Source organism: Coregonus clupeaformis, unplaced genomic scaffold (assembly GCF_020615455.1).
Source record: "Coregonus clupeaformis isolate EN_2021a unplaced genomic scaffold, ASM2061545v1 scaf1686, whole genome shotgun sequence".
In the NCBI taxonomy this organism is placed as follows: Eukaryota; Metazoa; Chordata; class Actinopteri; order Salmoniformes; family Salmonidae; genus Coregonus; species Coregonus clupeaformis.
Genome location: NW_025535140.1, coordinates 59,790 through 82,500, shown reverse-complemented (window position 1 = coordinate 82,500; position 22,711 = coordinate 59,790). Strand labels below are relative to the sequence as shown.

The following is a 22,711-nucleotide window of genomic DNA, read 5'->3' as shown; positions in this document are numbered from 1 at the left end:
AGTAGGGAGGCATATGCACCCCTGTATATAAGCCTCCCCTGTTATTTTATTTTACTGCTCTTTTCTCAACACTTTTTTGTTGTTGTTTTATTTTACCTTTTTGTTGCACTGCTGGTTAAGGGCTGTAAGTAAGCATTTCACTGTAATGTCTGCACCTGTTGTATTCAGGCCGCATGTGGCCATAAAATTTGATTTGATTTGATTTTGATACACCCACACCATCACAACAGCATTCCCAAAGCCCTGAGCATGAGCATAATTCCCAAAGCAGCAACATTTCTCCCACTAAATGCTTCTCTGATAGGGACAAACAGACTAGTCAGTTCTGCCTCTCTCTAAAACCATTAACTGGCTTTACTGAAGAGGAATCTTGAAGGACTGTGAGTGTCCAATGTCCTTCCAGTCCCCCCCAGGTCCCCCCAGGCCCCCCCAGGCCCCTCAGGTCCTCCACCACCTAATCAGTCCTTTGAAGTACAGAGAGAGGAAATACCCTGCTGGGAGAGGAGTGAGGAGTTATTCATACACTCCTTACAGCAACATGGGGATGTAGAGGTTCTGTCACAGAGGGGGAACAATTCCAGGAATCTGTCCCTGATACACAAACACACACGTACCTGGTTCTTGACTTGAGACACCAGGTCCCTCTGGGATGTCTCTCAGTGGATAGGCCCGGCCTGCCAGAGAGCAGCTGAGGGGAGAAGGAAATAGATTACTGTGTGTGTGTCGGAGATATATATATATACATATATATATATATATATATGAGAGAGAGAGAGAGAGTGAGAGAAGTGGGGGAAAGAGAGAGAGAGAGAGAGAGAGAGAGAGAGAGAGAGAGAGAGAGAGGAGAGAGAGAGAGAGAGAGAGAGAGAGAGAGAGACAGAGAGAGAGAGAGAGAGAGAGAGAGAGAAACCGGATGTATAGGTGTGACAGTACCTGATATAAACGAGCAGCTTGTTACCCATCACCACCTGTTCATCCTGTCAGGCAGAAATAGACATGTTGGAGTTATTTATTTCCTGAGTTATTTATTACTGAGTTATTTACTCCCACTGACAACTCTAGGAGATGAGGCTGGTTTTCAATTAATAATGGAACCAGTTCCTACCCTGTGAGGGCCTTGCCTTCTCTCAGCGGGGGCTGATGACCTGGAAGAGTTTCTGAAACACAGAAAGAGAAACCTCAGGGGTCAGGGTCATTCAAGTACATAGCATCTCTTTGATTTAAAACTCTCTCTCCTGACAGACAGTTTGTCCCTATGCTGTAGCCATAGCATTACAGCATTTCTTTCTCAGGAATCTTTGTGACACATCGCTCATCATATTTCAAAAGGATTTTCCAGCAGCCTTAGGGCTCTTTCATTTCATTTTTGTTAGATTCCTTTTAGTTTAGTTGGTCCATCGAACAAATCAAAGCTCCTCACCACGGGCTGGTAGATAATGGTGCTGAGAGAACCAGAGAGAGGCAGAGAGAGGCAGAGAGAACCAGAGAGGCAGAGAGAACCAGAGAGAGAGAGAACCAGAGAGAGGCAGAGAGAACCAGAGAGAGGCAGAGAGAACCAGAGGGAGAGGCAGAGAGAGGCAGAGAAAACCAGAGAGAGAGAGAACCAGAGAGAGGCAGAGAGAACCAGAGAGAGGCAGAGAAAACCAAAGCGAGAGAGAGAAACCAGAGAGAGGCAGAGAGAACCAGAGAGAGAGCAGAGAGGAGGCAGAGAGAGAACCAGAGAGAGGCAGAGAGAACCAGGGAGAGGCAGAGAGAACCAGAGAGAGGCAGAGAGAAACCAGAGAGATCCAGAGAGAAGCAGAGAGATCCAGAGAGAACCAGAGAGAGGCAGAGAGAAGAGAGAGATCCATAGAGAGAACCAGAGAGAGGCAGAGAGAACCAGAGAGATCCAGAGAGAAACCAGAGAGAGGCAGAGAGAACCAGAGAGAGGCAGAGAGAACCAGAGAGAGGCAGAGAGAACCAGAGAGAGGCAGAGAGAATCAGAGAGGCAGAGAGAACCAGAGAGATCCAGAGAGAGGCAGAGAGAACCAGAGAGAACCAGAGAGAGGCAGAGAGAACCAGAGAATCCAGAGAGAACACCTGTAAACAGTGCCTCGGCCTCCTCCCCTCCCCATCAGTCTGCTTTCATCTGTGGGTTCAGAGGAGTAGCTGAACAACACACACTCAGCTTCATCTACCTCCAGACTAATAGAGGATCAGCCCCTACAAGGGAAGGAGAAAGAGAAAAAGAGAATGAAAGAGAAAGAGAGAGAAAACCCAGAACCCTGAGGCTGAGAGAGAGAGAGAGAGAGAGAGAGAGAGAGAGAGAGAGAGAGAGAGAGAGAGAGAGAGAGAGAGAGAGAGAGAGAGAGAGAGAGAGAGAGAGAGAGAGAGAGAGAGAGAGAGAGAGAGAGAGAGAGAGAGAGAGAGAGAGGAGAGGATGTCTATGCCATCAAAAGGAACATAAAATTTGACATACCAATTAGGATCTTGCTAAAAATACTTGCATCAGTTATAGAACCCATTGTCCTTTATGGTTGTGGAGGTCTGAGGTCAGTCACCAACCAAGAATTCACAAATGGGACAAACACCAAATTGAGACTCTGCATGCAGAATTCTGCTAAAATATCCTCAGTGACAACAAAAACACCAAATAATGCATGCAGAGCAGAATTAGGCGATACCCGCTAATTATCAAAATCCAGAAAAGAGCAGTTAAATTCCTAGCAACCACTTACAGTGGGGGAAAAAGTATTTAGTCAGCCACCATGTGCAAGTTCTCCCATAAAAAGATGAGAGAGGCCTGTAATTTTCATCATAGGACACGTCAACTATGACAGACAAATTGAGATTTTTTTTTCTCCAGAAAATCACATTGTAGGATTTTTTAATGAATTTATTTGCAAATGATGGTGGAAAATAAGTATTTGGTCACCTACAAACAAGCAAGATTTCTGGCTCTCACAGACCTGTAACTTCTTCTTTAAGAGGCTCCTCTGTCCTCCACTCGTTACCTGTATTAATGGCACCTGTTTGAACTTGTTATCAGTATAAAAGACACCTGTCCACAACCTCAAACAGTCACACTCGAACTCCACTATGGCACAGACCAAAGAAGCTGTCAAAGGACACCAGAAACAAAATTGAGACCTGCACCAGGCTGGGAAGACTGAATCTGCAATAGGGTAAGCAGCTTGGTTTGAAGAAATCAACTGTGGGAGCAATTATTAGGAAATGGGAAGACAACAAGACCACTGATAATCTCCCTCGATCTGGGGCTCCACCAAGATCTCACCCGGTGGGGTCAAAATGATCACAAGAAACGGTGAGCAAAAATCCCAGAACCACACGGCGGGACCTAGTGAATGACCTGCAGAGAGCTGGGACCACCAAGCCTACCATCAGTAACACACTACGCCGCCAGGGACTCAAATCCTGCAGTGCGAGACGTGTCCCCCTGCTCGCAGTACACATGTCCAGGCCCGATCTGAAGTTTGCTAGAGTGCATTTGGATGATCCAGAAGAGGATTGGGAGAATGTCATATGGTCAGATGAAACTTTTGTTTACATCTACTTCACTTGTTTGGCAATGTTAACACGTTCCCCTGATGCCAATAAAGCCCTTAAATTGAATTGAAATTGAATTGAGAGAGAGCGAGAGAGAGAGAGCTGAGAGAGAGAGAGAGAGCAAGAGAGAGAGAGAGCAAGAGAGAGAGAGAGAGAGAGAAAGAATGTGTGTATAAGATACTGTTGTTTTATCTGTATGTCCTTTTATATCCAGGAAATAAGAAAAACAATATGAAATAGAACAGGGTGTGAAACCGATAAGTCACTCGGATAAGGCATCTGCTAAATGACTATCCATGTCAATGCCTCCATAGGGTTGATGTAGTCATTAAACAGTGTATTACAGTACCTCCAAGGGTTGATGTAGTCATTAAACACAGTGTATTACAGTCCCTCCATAGGGGTTGATGTAGTCATTAAACAGTGTATTACAGTCCTCCATAGGGTTGATGTAGTCATTAAACAGTGTATTACAGTACCTCCATAGGGTTGATGTAGTCATCAAACACAGTGTATTACAGTACCTCCATGAGTGTTAATGTAGTCTAAACAGTGTATTACAGTCCCTCCATAGGGTTGATGTAGTCATTAAACAGTGTATTACAGTACCTCCATAGGGTTGATGTAGTCATTAAACAGTGTATTACAGTCCCTCCATAGGGTTGATGTAGTCATTAAACACAGTGTATTACAGTACCTCGATAGGGTTGATGTAGTCATTAAACACAGTGTATTACAGTCCCTCCATAGGGTTGATGTAGTCATTAAACAGTGTATTACAGTACCTCCATAAGGGTTGATGTAGTCATTAAACAGTGTATTACAGTACCTCATAGGGTTGATGTAGTCTATTAAACACAGTGTATTACAGTACCTCCATAGGGTTGATGTAGTCATTAAACAGTGTATTACAGTACCTCCATAGGGTTGATGTAGTCATTAAACAGTGTATTACAGTACGCTACTAGGGTTGATGAGTCATTAAACACAGTGTATTACAGTACCTCCATAGGGTTGATGTAGTCATTAAACAGTGTATTACAGTCCCTCCATAGGGTTGATGTAGTCATTAAACACAGTGTATTACAGTACCTCCATAGGGTTGATGTAGTCATTAAACAGTGTATTACAGTACCTCCATAGTGTTGATGTAGTCATTAAACACAGTGTATTACAGTCCCTCCATAGGGTTGATGTAGTCATTAAACAGTGTATTACAGTACCTCCATAGTGTTGATGTAGTCATTAAACACAGTGTATTACAGTACCTCCATAGTGTTGATGTAGTCATTAAACACAGTGTATTACAGTACCTCCATAGGGTTGATGTAGTCATTAAACAGTGTATTACAGTACCTCCATAGGGTTGATGTAAGTCATTAAACAGTGTTTTCGACAGTACCTCCATAGGGTTGATGTAGTCATTAAACACAGTGTATTACAGTACCTCCATAGCGTTGATGTAGTCATTAAACACAGTGTATTAGTACCTCCATAGGGTTGATGTAGTCATTAAACAGTGTATTACAGTACCTCCATAGTGTTGATGTAGTCATTAAACAGTGTATTACAGTACTCGCCATATATTGATGCAGTCATTAAACACAGTGTATTACAGTACCTCCATAGGGTTGATGTAGTCATTAAACAGTGTATTACAGTACCTCCATAGTGTTGATGTAGTCATTAAACAGTGTATTACAGTACCTCATAGTGTTGATGTAGTCATTAAACACAGTGTATTACAGTACCTCTATAGGGGTTGATGTAGTCATTAAACAGTGTATTACAGTACCTCCATAGGGTTGATGTAGTCATTAAACAGTGTATTACAGTACCTCCATAGGGTTGATGTAGTCATTAAACGTGTATTACAGTACCTCCATATGTTAATGTAGTCATTAAACAGTGTATTACAGCAGTACCTCCATAGTGTTGATGTAGTCATTAAACAGTGTATTACAGTACCTCCATAGTGTTGATGTAGTCATTAAACACAGTGTATTACAGTCCCTCCATAGGGTTGATGTAGTCATTAAACAGTGTATTACAGTACCCTCCATAGTGTTGATGTAGTCATTAAACACAGTGTATTACAGTACCTCCATAGTGTTGATGTAGTCATTAAACACAGTGTATTACAGTCCCTCCATGGTTGATGTAGTCATTAAACAGTGTATTAGAGTACCTCCATAGGGTTGATGTAGTCATTAAACAGTGTATTACAGTCCCTCCATAGGGTTGATGTAGTCATTAAACAGTGTATTACAGTACCTCCATAGTGTTGATGTAGTCATTAAACACAGTGTATTACAGTCCCTCCATAGGGTTGATGTAGTCATTAAACAGTGTATTACAGTACCTCCATAGTGTTGATGTAGTCATTAAACACAGTGTATTACAGTACCCTCCATAGTGTTGATGTAGTCATTAAACACAGTGTATTACAGTACCTCCATAGGGTTGATGTAGTCATTAAACAGTGTATTACAGTACCTCCATAGGGTTGATGTAGTCATTAAACAGTGTTTTACAGTACCTCCATAGGGTTGATGTAGTCATTAAACACAGTGTATTACAGTACCTCCATAGTGTTGATGTAGTCATTAAACACAGTGTATTACAGTACCTCCATAGGGTTGATGTAGTCATTAAACAGTGTATTACAGTACCTCCATAGTGTTGATGTAGTCATTAAACAGTGTATTACAGTACCTCCATAGTGTTGATGTAGTCATTAAACACAGTGTATTACAGTACCTCCATAGGGTTGATGTAGTCATTAAACAGTGTATTACAGTACCTACTATAGTGTTGATGTAGTCATTAAACAGTGTATTACAGTACCTCCATAGTGTTGATGTAGTCATTCAAACACAGTGTATTACAGTACCTCCATAGGGGTTGATGTAGTCATTAAACAGTGTATTACAGTACCTCCATAGGGTTGATGTAGTCATTAAACAGTGTATTACAGTACCTCCATAGGGTTGATGTAGTCATTAAACAGTCATTACATACCTCCATAGTGTTAATGTAGTCATTAAACAGTGTATTACAGTACCTCCATAGTGTTGATGTAGTCATTAAACAGTGTATTACAGTACCTCCATAGTGTTGATGTAGTCATGCTAAACACAGTGTATTACAGTCCCTCCATAGGGTTGATGTAGTCATTAAACAGTGTATTACAGTACCTCCATAGTGTTGATGTAGTCATTAAACACAGTGTATTACAGTACCTCCATAGTGTTGATGTAGTCATTAAACACAGTGTATTACAGTCCCTCCATAGGGTTGATGTAGTCATTAAACAGTGTATTAGAGTACCTCCATAGGGTTGATGTAGTCATTAAACAGTGTATTACAGTCCCTCCATAGGGTTGATGTAGTCATTAAACAGTGTATTACAGTCCCTCCATAGGGTTGATGTAGTCATTAAACAGTGTATTACAGTACCTCCATAGGGTTGATGTAGTCATTAAACACAGTGTATTACAGTCCCTCCATAGGGTTGATGTAGTCATTAAACAGTGTATTACAGTACCTCCATAGGGTTGATGTAGTCATTAAACACAGTGTATTACAGTACCTCCATAGGGTTGATGTAGTCATTAAACACAGTGTATTACAGTACCTCCATGGGGTTGATGTAGTCATTAAACAGTGTATTACAGTACCTCCATAGGGTTGATGTAGTCATTAAACAGTGTATTACAGTACCGCCATAGGGTTGATGTAGTCATTAAACACAGTGTATTACAGTACCTCCATGGGAGTTGATGTAGTCATTAAACAGTGTATTACAGTACCTCCATAGGGTTGATGTAGTCATTAAACAGTGTATTACAGTCCCTCCATAGGGTTGATGTAGTCATTAAACACAGTGTATTACAGTACCTCCATAGGGTTGATGTAGTCATTAAACAGTGTATTACAGTACCTCCATAGGGTTGATGTAGTCAATAAACACAGTGTATTACAGTCCCTCCATAGGGTTGATGTAGTCATTAAACAGTGTATTACAGTACCTCCATAGTGTTGATGTAGTCATTAAACAGTGTATTACAGTCCCTCCATAGGGTTGATGTAGTCATTAAACAGTGTATTACAGTACCTCCATAGTGTTGATGTAGTCATTAAACACAGTGTATTACAGTACCTCCATAGGATTGATGTAGTCATTAAACACAGTGTATTACAGTACCTCCATAGGGTTGATGTAGTCATTAAACACAGTGTATTACAGTCCCTCCATAGGGTTGATGTAGTCATTAAACAGTGTATTACAGTCCCTCCATAGGGGTTGATGTAGTCATTAAACACAGTGTATTACAGTACCTCCATAGGGTTGATGTAGTCATTAAACAGTGTATTACAGTACCTCCATAGGGTTGATGTAGTCATTAAACAGTGTATTACAGTACACCTCCATAGGGTGATGTAGTCATTAAACACAGTGTATTACAGTACAAGAAACTCCATAGGGTTGATGTAGTCATTCATGCCACTGTTGAAGACGTATATCATGGCATCATACAGCTGGTTGTCCCAACACATCTGGACCACCTGGATACACAGGAAGAGAACAGGTTACTACTGAGTCTATACCACCTGGATACAGAGGAAGAGAACAGGCTACTACTGGAGTCTATACCACCTGGATACACAGGAAGAGAACAGGTTACTGCTGGAGTCTATACCACCTGGATACACAGGAAGAGAACAGGTTACTACTGGAGTCTATACCACCTGGATACACAGGAAGAGAACAGGTTACTACTGGAGTCTATACCACCTGGATACACAGGAAGAGAACAGGTTACTACTGGAGTCTATACCACCTGGATACACAGGAAGAGAACAGGTTACTACTGGAGTCTATACCACCTGGATACACAGGAAGAGAACAGGTTACTACTGAGTCTACACCACCTGAGATACACAGGAAGAGAACAGGTTACTACTGGAGTCTATACCACCTGGATACACAGGAAGAGAACAGGTTACTACTGGAGTCTATACCACCTGGATACACAGGAAGAGAACAGGTTACTACTGGAGTCTACACCACCTGGATACACAGGAAGAGAACAGGCTACTACTGAGTCTACACCACCTCTGGATACACAGGAAGAGAACAGGTTACTACTGGAGTCTATACCACCTGGATACACAGGAAGAGAACAGGTTACTACTGGAGTCTATACCACCTGGATACACAGGAAGAGAACAGGCTACTACTGGAGTCTATACTACCTGGATACACAGGAAGAGAACAGGTTACTACTGGAGTCTATACCACCTGGATACACAGGAAGAGAACAGGTTACTACTGGAGTCTATACCACCTGGATACACAGGAAGAGAACAGGCTACTACTGGAGTCTATACCACCTGGATACACAGGAAGAGAACAGGTTACTACTGGAGTCTATACCACCTGGATACACAGGAAGAGAACAGGTTACTGCTGGAGTCTATACCACCTGGATACACAGGAAGAGAACAGGTTACTACTGGAGTCTATACCACCTGGATACACAGGAAGAGAACAGGTTACTACTGGAGTCTATACCACCTGGATACACAGGAAGAGAACAGGTTACTGCTGGAGTCTACAGACTTGATCTGCTGGTGATTGCCAACAAATGACACTAGTAAATATTAATGACAGTAGTAAATATCTACAGCCAAAAGAGGATCCACAGACACACAAAGATGCTGACACGGATAGACGGACAGACATCATGTTACCTCCTTCCTCCCTCCCTCCCTCCCTCCCTACCTGTTGTATGTCGAGGCTGGTGATGTCCAGATGTATCAGGCAGTTCTCTACACTGTCCATCATGTTGTTATCCTGTAGATGGGTCAGCAGGTCCCTCATGAGGGGGCTGTCACACACCCCAGACGCTCCGACACGATGTAGGGTTCCAAACTCTCCAGGAAGACCCCCCCGAGCCACACAGTTCTCCACCAGGCGGGTATATAGCTGGTTAAACAGCAGGTCCCTATAGGACCACAGAGAGAAGAGCACGGTCTTGGTACAGTTCTCCACCAGGCGGGTACAGTGGCTTGCGAAAGTATTCACCCCCTTGGCATTTTTCCCTATTTTGTTGCCACAACCTGGAATTAAAATGGATTTTGGGGGGTTTGTATCATTTGATTTACACAACATGCCTACCACTTTGAAGATGCAAATATGTTTTGGGGTGAAACAAACAAGAAATAAGACAAAAAACAGAAACTTGAGCGTGCATAACTATGCATTCTCGGGGTGATGAGAGGTGTTGGGTTTGCGCCAGACATAGCGTTTCCTTGATGGCCAAAAGCTCAATTTTAGTCTCATCTGACCAGAGTACCTTCTTCCATATGTTTGGGGAGTCTCCCACATGCCTTTTGGCGAACACCAAACATGTTTGCTTATTTTTTCTTCAAGCAATGGCTTTTTTCTGACCACTCTTCTGTAAACCTCAGCTCTGTGGAGTGTACAGTTTATGGACAGATACTCCAATCTACGCTGTGGAGCTTTGCAGCTCCTTCAGGGTTATCTTTGGTCTCTTTGTTGCGTCTCTGATTAATGCCCTCCTTGCCTAGTCCGTGGGTTTTGGTAGGCGGCCCTCTCTTGGCAGGTTTGTTGTGGTGCCATATTCTTTCCATTTTTTAATTATGGATTTAATGGTGCTCCAGTGGGATTATCAAAGTTTTTGATATTTTTTTATAACCCGAACCCTGATCTGTACTTCTCCACAACTTTGTCCCTGACCTGTTTGGAGAGCTCCTTGGTCTTCATGGTGCCGCTTGCTTGGTGGTGTCCCTTGCTTAGTAGGTGTTGCAGACTCTGGGGCCTTCCAGAACAGGTGTATATATACTGAGTTCATGTGACACTTAGATTGCACACAGGTTGACTTTATTTAACTAATTATGTGACTTCTGAAGGTAATTGGTTGCACCAGATCTTATTTAGGGGCTTCATTGCAAAGGAGGTGAATACATATGCACGCACCACTTTTCCGTTATTTATTTTGTAGAATTCTTTGAAAACAAGTAATTTTTTGCATTTCATCACCAATTTGGACTATTTTGTGTATGTCCATTACATGAAATCCAAATAAAAATCAATTTAAATTACAGGTTGTAATGCAAGAAAATAGGAAAAATGCCAAGGGGGATGAATACTTTTGCAAGGCACTGTATATAGCTGGTTAAACAGCAGGTCCCTATAGGACCATAGAGAGAAGACATGGTCTTGGTAACAGTTCTCCACCAGGCGGGTATATAGCTGGTTAAACAGCAGGTCCCTATAGGACCATAGAGAGAAGAGCATGGTCTTGGTAACAGTTCTCCACCAGGCGGGTATATAGCTGGTTAAACAGCAGGTCCCTGAAAACAACCACACAGACAGAATGTGTGGTCACAGCAATGGTCACATATCTGGACCACACACAGCATGGTTATGTTCACAGATCTAGACGGCAACATAAATATATAATTACATCAGGGCTATAATTTAATCTGATAAGAATTAACCCTAAAAATATCAACATAATATTCCTCTCCTGTTAATCATAGGAGACAGAGTCAGACTGGGGATGAGACAGGAGTCAGACCCGGGATGAGACAGAGTCAGACTGGGATGAGACAGGAGTCAGACTGGGATGAGATTGAGTCAGACTGGGATAGAGATTGGAATCAGACTGGGATGAGATTGGAGTCAGACTGGGATGAGATTGGAGTCAGACTGGGATGAGATAGGAGTCAGACTGGGATGAGATAGGAGTCAGACTGGGATGAGATAGAGTCAGACTGGGATGAGATTGTAGTCAGACTGGGATGAGATAGGAGTTAGACTATAGGTGTCAGACTGGGATGAGATAGAGTCAGACTATAGGAGTCAGACTGGGATGAGACAGGAGTCAGACTGGGATGAGACAGGAGTCTGACTGGGATGAGAATAGAGTCTGACTGGGATGAGATAGGAGTCAGACTGGGATGAGATAGGAGTCTGACTGGGATGAGATAGGAGTCTGACTGGGATGAGATAGGAGTCTGACTGGGATGAGATAGGAGTCTGACTGGGATGAGATAGGAGTCTGACTGGGATGAGATGGTAGTCAACTGGGATGAGATAGGAGTTAGACTATAGAGTCAGACTGGGATGAGACAGGAGTCAGACTGGGATGAGACAGGAGTCAGACTGCGGATGAGACAGGAGTCAGACTGGGATGAGATTGGAATCAGACTGGGATGAGATTGGAGTCAGACTGGGATGAGATAGGAGTCTGACTGGGATGAGATAGGAGTCTGACTGGGATGAGATAGGAGTCTGACTGGGATGAGATAGGAGTCTGACTGGGATGAGATAGGAGTCTGACTGGGATGAGATAGGAGTCAGACTGGGATGAGATAGGAGTCAGACTATAGGAGTCAGACTGGGATGAGATAGGAGTCTGACTGGATGAGATAGGAGTCAGACTGGGGATGAGATAGAGTCTGACTGGGATGAGATAGGAGTCTGACTGGGATGAGATAGGAGTCAGACTGGGATGAGATAGGAGTCTGACTGGGATGAGATAGGAGTCTGACTGGGATGAGATAGGAGTCTGACTGGGATGAGATAGGAGTCAGACTATAGCAGTCAGACTGGGATGAGATTGGTGTCAGACTGGGATGAGATAGGAGTCAGACTGGGATGAGATAGGAGTCAGACTGGGATGAGATTGAGATCAGACTGGGATGAGATAGGAGTCAGACTGGGATGAGACAGGAGTCAGACTGGGATGAGATAGGAGTCTGACTGGGATGAGACAGAGTCAGACTGGGATGAGATTGGAGTCAGACTGGGATGAGATTGGAGTCAGACTGGGATGAGATTGGAGTCAGACTGGGATGAGATTGGAGTCAGACTGGGATGAGATTGGAGTCAGACTGGGATGAGATTGGAGTCAGACTGGGATGTGATAGAGTCAGACTATAGGAGTCAGACTGGGATGAGATAGGAGTCAGACTGGGATGAGATCAGGAGTCAGACTGGGATGAGATTGGAGTCAGACTGGGATGAATTGGAGTCAGACTGGGATGAGATAGGAGTCAGACTGGGATGAGATTGGAGTCAGACTGGGATGAGAGTAGGAGTTAGACTATAGGAGTCAGACTGGGATGAGACAGGAGTCAGACTGGGATGAGACAGGAGTCAGACATGGGATGAGACAGGAGTCAGACTGGGATGAGATTGGAGTCAGACTGGGATGAGATTGGAATCAGACTGGGGATGAGATTGGAATCAGACTGGGATGAGATTGGAGTCAGACTGGGATGAGATAGGAGTCTGACTGGGATGAGATAGAGTCTGACTGGGATGAGATAGGAGTCTGACTGGGATGAGATAGGAGTCTGACTGGGATGAGATAGAGTCTGACTGGGATGAGATAGGAGTCAGACTGGGATGAATAGGAGTCAGACTACTAGGAGTCAGACTGGGATGAGATAGGAGTCTGACTGGATGAATAGAGTCAGACTGGGATGAGATAGGAGTCTGACTGGGATGAGATAGGAGTCTGACTGGGATGAGATAGGAGTCAGACTGGGATGAGATAGAGTCTGACTGGGATGAGATAGAGTCTGACTGGGATGAGATAGGAGTCTGACTGGGATGAGATAGGAGTCTGACTGGGATGAGATAGAGTCAGACTATAGCAGTCAGACTGGGATGAGATTGGAGTCAGACTGGGATGAGATAGGAGTCAGACTGGGATGAGACAGAGTCAGACTATAGCAGTCAGACTGGGATGAGATAGAGTCAGACTGGGATGAGATAGAGTCAGACTGGGATGAGATTGGAGTCAGACTGGGATGAGATTGGAGTCAGACTAGGATGAGATTGGAGTCAGACTGGGATGAGATTGGAGTCAGACTGGGATAAGATTGGAGTCAGACTGGGATGAGATTGGAGTCAGACTGGGATGAGATTGGAGTCAGACTGGGATGAGATTGGAGTCAGACTGGGATGAGATTGGAATCAGACTGGGATGAGATAGGAGTCAGACTGGGATGAGACAGGAGTCAGACTGATGAGATAGGAGTCTGACTGGGATGAGACAGAGTCAGACTGGGATGGGATAGGAGTCAGACTGGGATGGGATTGGAGTCAGACTGGGATGTGATAGGAGTCAGACTATAGGAGTCAGACTGGGATGAGATAGGAGTCAGACTGGGATGAGATAGGAGTCAGACTGGGATGAGATTGGAGTCAGACTGGGATGAGATTGGAGTCAGACTGGGGATGAGATAGGAGTCAGACTGGGATGAGATTGGAGTCAGACTGGGATGAGATAGGAGTTAGACTATAGGAGTCAGACTGGGATGAGACAGGAGTCAGACTGGGATGAGACAGGAGTCAGACTGGGATGAGACAGGAGTCAGACTGGGATGAGATTGGAGTCAGACTGGGATGAGATTGGAATCAGACTGGGATGAGATTGGAATCAGACTGGGATGAGATTGGAGTCAGACTGGGATGAGATAGGAGTCTGACTGGGATGAGATAGGAGTCTGACTGGGATGAGATAGGAGTCTGACTGGGATGAGATAGGAGTCTGACTGGGATGAGATAGGAGTCTGACTGGGATGAGATAGAGTCAGACTGGGATGAGATAGGAGTCAGACTATAGGAGTCAGACTGGATGAGATAGGAGTCTGACTGGGATGAGATAGGAGTCAGACTGGGATGAGATAGGAGTCTGACTGGGATGAGATAGGAGTCTGACTGGGATGAGATAGGAGTCAGACTGGGATGAGATAGGAGTCTGACTGGGATGAGATAGGAGTCTGACTGGGATGAGATAGAGTCTGACTGGGATGAGATAGGAGTCTGACTGGATGAGATAGAGTCAGGACTATAGCAGTCGGACTGGGATGAGATTGGAGTCAGACTGGGATGAGATAGGAGTCAGACTGGGATGAGACAGGAGTCAGACTATAGCAGTCAGACTGGGATGAGATAGGAGTCAGACTGGGATGAGATAGGAGTCAGACTGGGATGAGATTGGAGTCAGACTGGGATGAGATTGGAGTCAGACTGGGATGAGATTGGAGTCAGACTGGGATGAGATTGGAGTCAGACTGGGATAAGATTGGAGTCAGACTGGGATGAGATTGGAGTCAGACTGGGATGAGATTGGAGTCAGACTGGGATGAGATTGGAGTCAGACTGGGATGAGATTGGAATCAGACTGGGATGAGATAGGAGTCAGACTGGGATGAGACAGGAGTCGAACTGGGATGAGATAGGAGTCTGACTGGGATGAGACAGAGTCAGACTGGGATGGGATAGAGTCAGACTGGGATGGGATAGGAGTCAGACTGGGATGAGATTGGAGTCAGACTGGGATGAGATTGGAGTCAGACTGGGATGAGATAGGAGTCAGACTATAGGAGTCGGACTGGGATGAGATAGAGTCAGACTGGGATGAGATAGAGTCTGACTGGGATGAATAGGAGTCAGACTGGGATGAGATAGGTCAGACTGGGATGAGATTTGGAGTCAGACTGGGATGAGATTGGAGTCAGACTGGGATGAGTGAGTCAGACTGGGATAAGATTGGAGTCAGACTGGGATGAGATTGGAGTCAGACTGGGATGAGATTGGAGTCAGACTGGGATGAGATTGGAGTCAGACTGGAATGAGATTGGAATCAGACTGGGATGAGATAGAGTCAGACTGGGATGAGACAGAGTCGGACTGGGATGAGATAGGAGTCTGACTGGGATGAGACAGGAGTCAGACTGGGATGAGATTGGAGTCAGACTGGGATGAGATTGAGTCAGACTGGGATGAGATAGGAGTCAGACTATAGGAGTCAGACTGGGATGAGATAGAGTCAGACTGGGATGAGATAGGAGTCAGACTGGGATGAGATTGGAGTCAGACTGGGATGAGATAGAGTCAGACTGGGATGAGATAGAGTCAGACTGGGATGATTGGAGTCAGACTGGGATGAGATAGGAGTTAGACTATAGGAGTCAGACTGGGATGAGACAGGAGTCAGACTGGGATGAGACAGGAGTCAGACGGGATGAGACAGAGTCAGACTGGGATGAGATTGAGTCAGACTGGGATGAGATTGGAATCAGACTGGGATGAGATTGGAATCAGACTGGGATGAGATTGGAGTCGGACTTCGGATGAGATAGGAGCCTGACGGGATGAGATAGTCTGACTGGGATGAGATAGAGTCTGACTGGGATGAGATAGGAGTCTGACTGGATGAGATAGGAGTCTGACTGGGATGAGATAGGAGTCGACTGGGATGAGATAGGAGTCAGACTATAGGAGTCAGACTGGATGAGATAGAGTCGACTGGGATGAGATAGAGCTCAGACTGGGATGAGATAGAGTCTGACTGGGATGAGATAGGAGTCTGACGGGATGAGATAGGAGTCAGACTGGGATGAGATAGGAGTCTGACTGGGATGAGATAGGAGTCTGACTGGGATGAGATAGGAGTCAGACTAGCAGTCAGACTGGGATGAGATTGAGTCAGACTGGGATGAGATAGGAGTCAGACTGGGATGAGACAGGAGTCAGACTATAGCAGTCAGACTGGGATGAGATAGGAGTCAGAACTGGATGAGATAGGAGTCAGACTGGGATGAGATAGGAGTCTGACTGGGATGAGATAGGAGTCTGACTGGGATGAGATAGGAGTCTGACTGGGATGAGATAGGAGTCAGACTATAGCAGTCAGACTGGGATGAGATTGAGTCAGACTGGGGATGAGATAGGAGTCAGACTGGGATGAGACAGGAGTCAGACTATACAGTCAGACTGGGATGAGATAGAGTCAGACTGGGATGAGATAGGAGTCAGACTGGGATGAGATTGGAGTCAGACTGGGATGAGATTGGAGTCAGACTGGGATGAGATTGGAGTCAGACTGGGATAAGATTGAGTCAGACTGGGATGAGATTGGAGTCAGACTGGGATGAGATTGGAGTCAGACTGGGATGAGATTGGAGTCAGACTGGGATGAGATTGGAATCAAACTGGGATGAGATAGGAGTCAGACTGGGATGAGACAGGAGTCAGACTGGGATGAGATAGGAGTCTGACTGGGATGAGACAGGAGTCAGACTGGGATGGGATAGGAGTCAGACTGGGATGGGATAGGAGTCAGACTGGGATGAGATTGGAGTCAGACTGGGATGAGATTGGAGTCAGACTGGGATGAGATTGGAGTCAGACTGGGATGAGATAGGAGTCAGACTATAGGAGTCAGACTGGGATGAGATAGGAGTCAGACTGGGATGAGATAGGAGTCAGACTGGGATGAGATAGGAGTCAGACTGGGATGAGATTGGAGTCAGACTGGGATGAGATAGGAGTCAGACTGGGATGAGATAGGAGTCAGACTGGGATGAGATAGGAGTCAGACTGGGATGAGATAGGAGTCAGACTGGGATGAGATTGGAGTCAGACTGGGTGAGAGAGGTGAGACTGGATGAAATAGGAGTCAGACTGGGTGAGCAGAGTTCATGGTGAGACTGAGGCAGAAAGGGTATGTAGCTCAGTTATTGGGAATGATATACAAGTTACTGTCCAGCTATGGGGCTTATGGGCCGCAGGTAGCCTAGCGGTTACGTGATGGGCCAGTAACTGAAAAGTTACCAGTTCGAATCCTCAGACTGACAAGGTGAAACATCTGTCATTCTGGCCTCTAGCAAGGCAGTTAACCACCCACAACAACAGTTTCCGGCACACAATGTGGAGACTCTGGGGCAGGGTTAGGACTATAATAGACTGATGCTGGGAGACTCTGGGGCAGGGTTAGGACTATAATAGACTGGTGCTGGGAGGCTCTGGGGGCAGGGTTAGGACTATAATAGACTGGTGCTGGGAGACTCTGGGGCAGGGTTAGGACTATAATAGACTGATGCTGGGAGACTCTGGGGCAGGGTTAGGGACTATAATAGACTGGTGCTGGGAGGCTCTGGGGCAGGTTAGGACTATAATAGAACTGATGCTGGGAGACTCTGGGGCAGGGTTAGGACTATAATAGACTGATGCTGGGAGACTCTGGGGCAGGGGTTAGGACCATAATAGACTGGTGCTGGGAGGCTCTGGGGCAGGGTTAGGACTATAATAGACTGATGCTGGGAGGCTCTGGGGCAGGGTTAGACTATAATAGACTGGTGCTGGGAGGCTCTGGGGGGCAGGGTTAGGACTATAATAGACTGGTGCTGGGAGGCTCTGGGGCAGGGGTTAGGACTATAATAGACTGATGCTGGGAGGCTCTGGGGGCAGGGATGGGATGGCTGTTGTTAAGGAAGGAAGGAGCCTTTAGTCCAGTCAGAGTTCAGCAGAGAGTAGAGAGCGGCCCTCCGGCACAGAGGTGGACAGAGAAAAGGAACATCTTTCTTTGTCTCCTCTCTCAAAACTAAGGCTGACCTCCACCAAAGGGTTATGAAAGAACAAACTCAAAGCATGTTCACTCGCAACAAACAAACAGATGTCTTCTAGCAGATTGACTCATAATTTGTCGTTGGTTTTCATTTCCGATGCAGTTAGTTTCATAGAGCTGAATGATCTTTATTTTGTTTGACTCAGGTTCTCTCAGGGATGCGCCGCATTAAAGCCAAATGTAAAAATTCAGCTTCATATTCATCATCTCCAGCACCACCCCAACATCAACATATGTGAAAATGGAGTTTCTATGTTTTGTAGTAAAAAAGATGGCGAAAGATAACGGTTTGAAATGACATCATCAACCAATCAGTAGACAATTACAGGCAATTAGTAGGAAACGCCTACTCATAATTGGTTAAAATCACATGATGCACACTGATGATGTCATTGGAAAACGTATCTTCCCACAATCTTTTTTTACTCCAAAAACATAGAAAAGCGCCATTTTCATATGTTGATGTTGGGGAGGTGCTGGAGATTATGAACATGAAGTTGAAAAAATGATGAAATTTCCTTTAATGCACGCTTTGTCCCTTGAAGAGAACCCCAGTCAAACAAAAAAAAGATCATTCAGCTCATATGAAACTAACTGCACATCGGAAATGAAAACCAAAGATAAACAAATGATGGAGTCAATCTGCTGCCAGAAGATATCTCAGTTTGTTCTTTCACAACCTTTGTGGAGGTCAGCCTTAGTTTTGAGAGAGAGACAAAGAAAGATCCTCCTTTCTCTGTCCATCTCTGTGCCAAGGGCTGCTCTCTCTGCACTCTACTGCACTAAAAGGTTCCTTCCTTCACTTAAGAACAACAGATGATGAACATGAAGTTGAACATTTTTGAAATGTCCCATTAGCTGAATACCTAACAGAGTGCTGGGAATAGGCAACGCAAGGGCCATCAGACGCTCTGTCTGTCCGTAGTGTGTGTGTGTGTTCACGTCCTCTGCAGCAGGACAGTAATCCACCACGACAGGCACCATGTCCTCGGACAGAGAAAAAGAGAGGGATAAAGGGAGGAGGAGAGAGAGAGAGAGAGAGATTAGCTACTCAACCCAGGCAGTCTAAACACAAGGACAAGCCTTAAAGGAGAAAGAAAGATCGGTTTCAAGGTCCCGACGTTGTCAAACTGAACCGTGGGACTGATTGACGTGTGTATCGTGGGGAGTGTGCGGTGTGTGTGTGTGCGTACCTGGAAATGTTGTTCCACGACCTGTATCTTGCCGTGTTCTGGACATTTCTTCACTGAGCGCCCACATACTGGAACAGAATCTCTAGCATCTAGAGATGCAGTACAATCAATCAACCGACCAATCAAATTAGATGTATTTCTTCCTGGAAGGGGGTGGGTAGGAAGTGAAGGGGTGGAGGAGGGAAGGTAGGAAGTGATGGGTGGAGGAGGGAAGGTAGGAAGTGAAGGGTGAGGAGGGAAGGTAGGGAAGTGATTGGTGGAGGAGGGAAGGTAGGAAGTGATTGGTGGAGGAGGGAAGGTAGGAAGTGATGGTGGAGGAGGGAAGGTAGGGAAGTGATGGGTGGAGGAGGGAAGGTAGGAAGTGATGGGTGGAGGAGGGAAGGTAGGAAGTGAAGGGTGGAGGAGAAGGTAGGAAGTGATTGGTGGAGGAGGGAAGGTAGGAAGTGATGGGTGGAGGAGGGAAGGTAGGAAGTGATTGGTAGGAGGAGGGAAGGTAGGAAGTGATTGGTGGAGGAGGAAGGTAGGGAAGTGATGGGTGGAGGAGGGAAGGCAGGAAGTGAAGGGTGGAGGAGGGAAGGTAGGAAGTGAAGGGTGGAGGAGGGAAGGTAGGAAGTGAAGGGTGGAGGAGGGAAGGTAGGAAGTGATGGGTGGAGGAGGAAGGTAGAAAGTGATGGGTGGAGGAGGGAAGAGAAAGTGATGGGTGGGAGGAGGGAAGGTAGAAAGTGATGGGTGAAGGAGGGAAGGTAGGGAAGTGATGGGTGGAGGAGGGAAGGTAGGAAGCTATGGGTGGAGGAGGGAATCACCTTGTCTGCCACCACACCTTTCCTCTTTGCTGGGTCCCCAAACAGTCCTGGAAAAACAACAGACATTCACTATACATGAACACAATGATTCATATAGGGTTATGGGTTTTCACTGAGAATGAGAAAAGAAAACTATGTAAAAAATAAAAAATAAAACTCTGGTATTAAATGTATAATGGCCTCTGTGGCATCAGTGAAAAGCCTCAACAGAAAGCCCTCAGAATGTAAAGTACTGTAGTAGAGGAATGATTCAAGGACAAACAGTGAAAACACCTGTCCTTTGTAGTACAGAAGAGACCAGGCTTTCCATACAGTGGAGCTTGTGCCTTCTGAAAGTGGTTTTCTAAAAGCTGGTTTACAGCTGGTCTATCCACACGTCTGTCGACTGTTGTCATAGTGACATCCTCAACATTCTATTGTCGTCCGACATCAAACTTGTCGTTATGAAAAATGATAAACACAAAAACGACAGGCTGCATGACATCAGCAGCCTGGTGGTCCAAAATAGCATAGCTGGTGTATTTTAACACCAATAAACCCTCAGTTTAGAAAAGAAAAGGCTTCCACCAAATGGGACAAATATAGACTGGTGCTGGGAGGCTCTGGGGCAGGGTTAGGACTATAATAGACTGATGCTGGGAGGCTCTGGGGCAGGGTTAGGACTATAATAGACTGGTGCTAGGAGACTCTGGGGAAGGGTTAGGACTATAATAGACTGGTGCTGGGAGGCTCTGGGGCAGGGTTAGGACTATAATAGACTGGTGCTGGGAGGCTCTGGGGCAGGGTTAGGACTATAATAGACTGGTGCTGGGAGACTCTGGGGCAGGGTTAGGACTATAATAGACTGATGCTGGGAGCTGGGGCAGGGTTAGGACTATAACAGACTGGTGCTGGGAGACTCTGGGGCAGGGTTAGGACTATAATAGACTGATGCTGGGAGGCTCTTGGGCAGGGTTAGGACTATAATAGACTGATGCTGGGAGGCTCTGGGGACAGGGTTAGGACTATAATAGACTGATGCTGGGAGGCTCTGGGGCAGGGTTAGGACTATAATAGACTGATGCTGGGAGGCTCTTGGGCAGAGCCAACTAGCATCAATCCAGCAAACCAGTAACTAAAAGCTTTCTAAACAATGTTTTGGTTAGTTCCTAGATTGTTCGCCAGCTTAGCTGGCTAGCCTGTTCAAATATTGACATATCATAGCTGACAACGTCTTAACTTTAGCTAATTTGTATTCATTATTACAGGAAAATAAACTCACAACAAGATCATCATTTACAAGTTAATCTTGCAGCTAATTACAGAAAATAGCTTATGGTTGTGAGTGTGACCAAATAAAAGCAGTGCATTCTACCGGAGAATTTTAGAACTCTCATTGCGGTCTCAGTCAAGTAACCATGCCAACACAGAGACGGTCTACAGACGTTCCACTGGAGTATAAATTAAATCTCGCTTTTGACCAGCGAATCTTGTTGAATTCTAATTGTCTACAGCCATGTCAATAGACAAAGTATAAACCAGTGTTGAGAGAGAGAGAGGAGAGGAGAGGAGAGGAGAGGAGAGGAGAGGAGAGAGGAGAGGAGAGGAGAGGAGAGGAGAGGAGAGAGAGAGGAGGAGAGGAGAGGAGAGGAGACTATTCACCCAGTACAGCCTTGGCGGTGCCCTCATGGAAGGACCAGGCCAAGGACAGAGCCTCGACAAAACGTTCCTGTTTCAACAGACAGTCCACCCGCTGTGTGTGAGAGAGAGAGAAAGAGAGAGAAAGAGTTTGAGCAGTAAATGTCTCCAGCAGCACAGGTCCATTAAATCCCCCTCTGAGACACACAGGTCCATTAAATCCCTGTGAGACACACAGGTCCATTAAATCCCCTCTGAGACACACAGGTCCATTAAATCCCCTGAGACACACAGGTCCATTAAATCCCCTGAGAGACACACAGGTCCATTAAATCCCCTCTCTGAGACACACAGGTCCATTAAATCCCCCTCTGAGAGACACACAGGTCCATTAAATCCCTCTGAGAGACACAGGTCCATTAAATCCCCCTGTGAGACACAAGGTCCATTAAACCTCCCGTGAGACACACAGGTCCATTAAACTCCCTGTGAGACACACAGGTCCATTAAATCCCCCTCTGAGACACACAGGTCCATTAAATCCCCCTGTGAGACACACAGGTCCATTAAATCCCCCTCTGAGACACACAGGTCCATTAAATCCCCCTGAGACACACAGGTCCATTAAATCCCCCTCTGAGAGACACACAGGTCCATTAAATCCCCCTCTGAGACACACAGGTCCATTAAATCCCCCTCTGAGAGACACACAGGTCCATTAAATCCCCCTCTGAGAGACACAGGTCCATTAAATCCTCCGTGAGACACACAGGTCCATTAAACTCCCTGTGAGACACACAGGTCCATTAAATCCCCTGTGAGACACACAGGTCCATTAAATCCCCCTGTGAGACACACAGGTCCATTAAATCCCCTGTGAGACACACAGGTCCATTAAACTCCTATGAGACACACAGGTCCATTAAATCCCTGTGAGACACACAGGTCCATCTAAACCCCCTGTGAGACACTGGTCCATTAAATCCCCACGGTGAGACACACAGGTCCATTAACTCCTGTGAGACACACATCCATTAAACTCTCTGAGATACAGATCACAGGTAGAATGATATAATAGATACCCCTTTAGTTT

General features: G+C 45.4%; 1 pseudogene; it reads right to left on the bottom strand.

The window, feature by feature from the left end:
- LOC123487389 overlaps window positions 1–22,711 on the bottom strand; it is a 78,595-nt pseudogene that overhangs the window by 35,007 nt on the left and 20,877 nt on the right.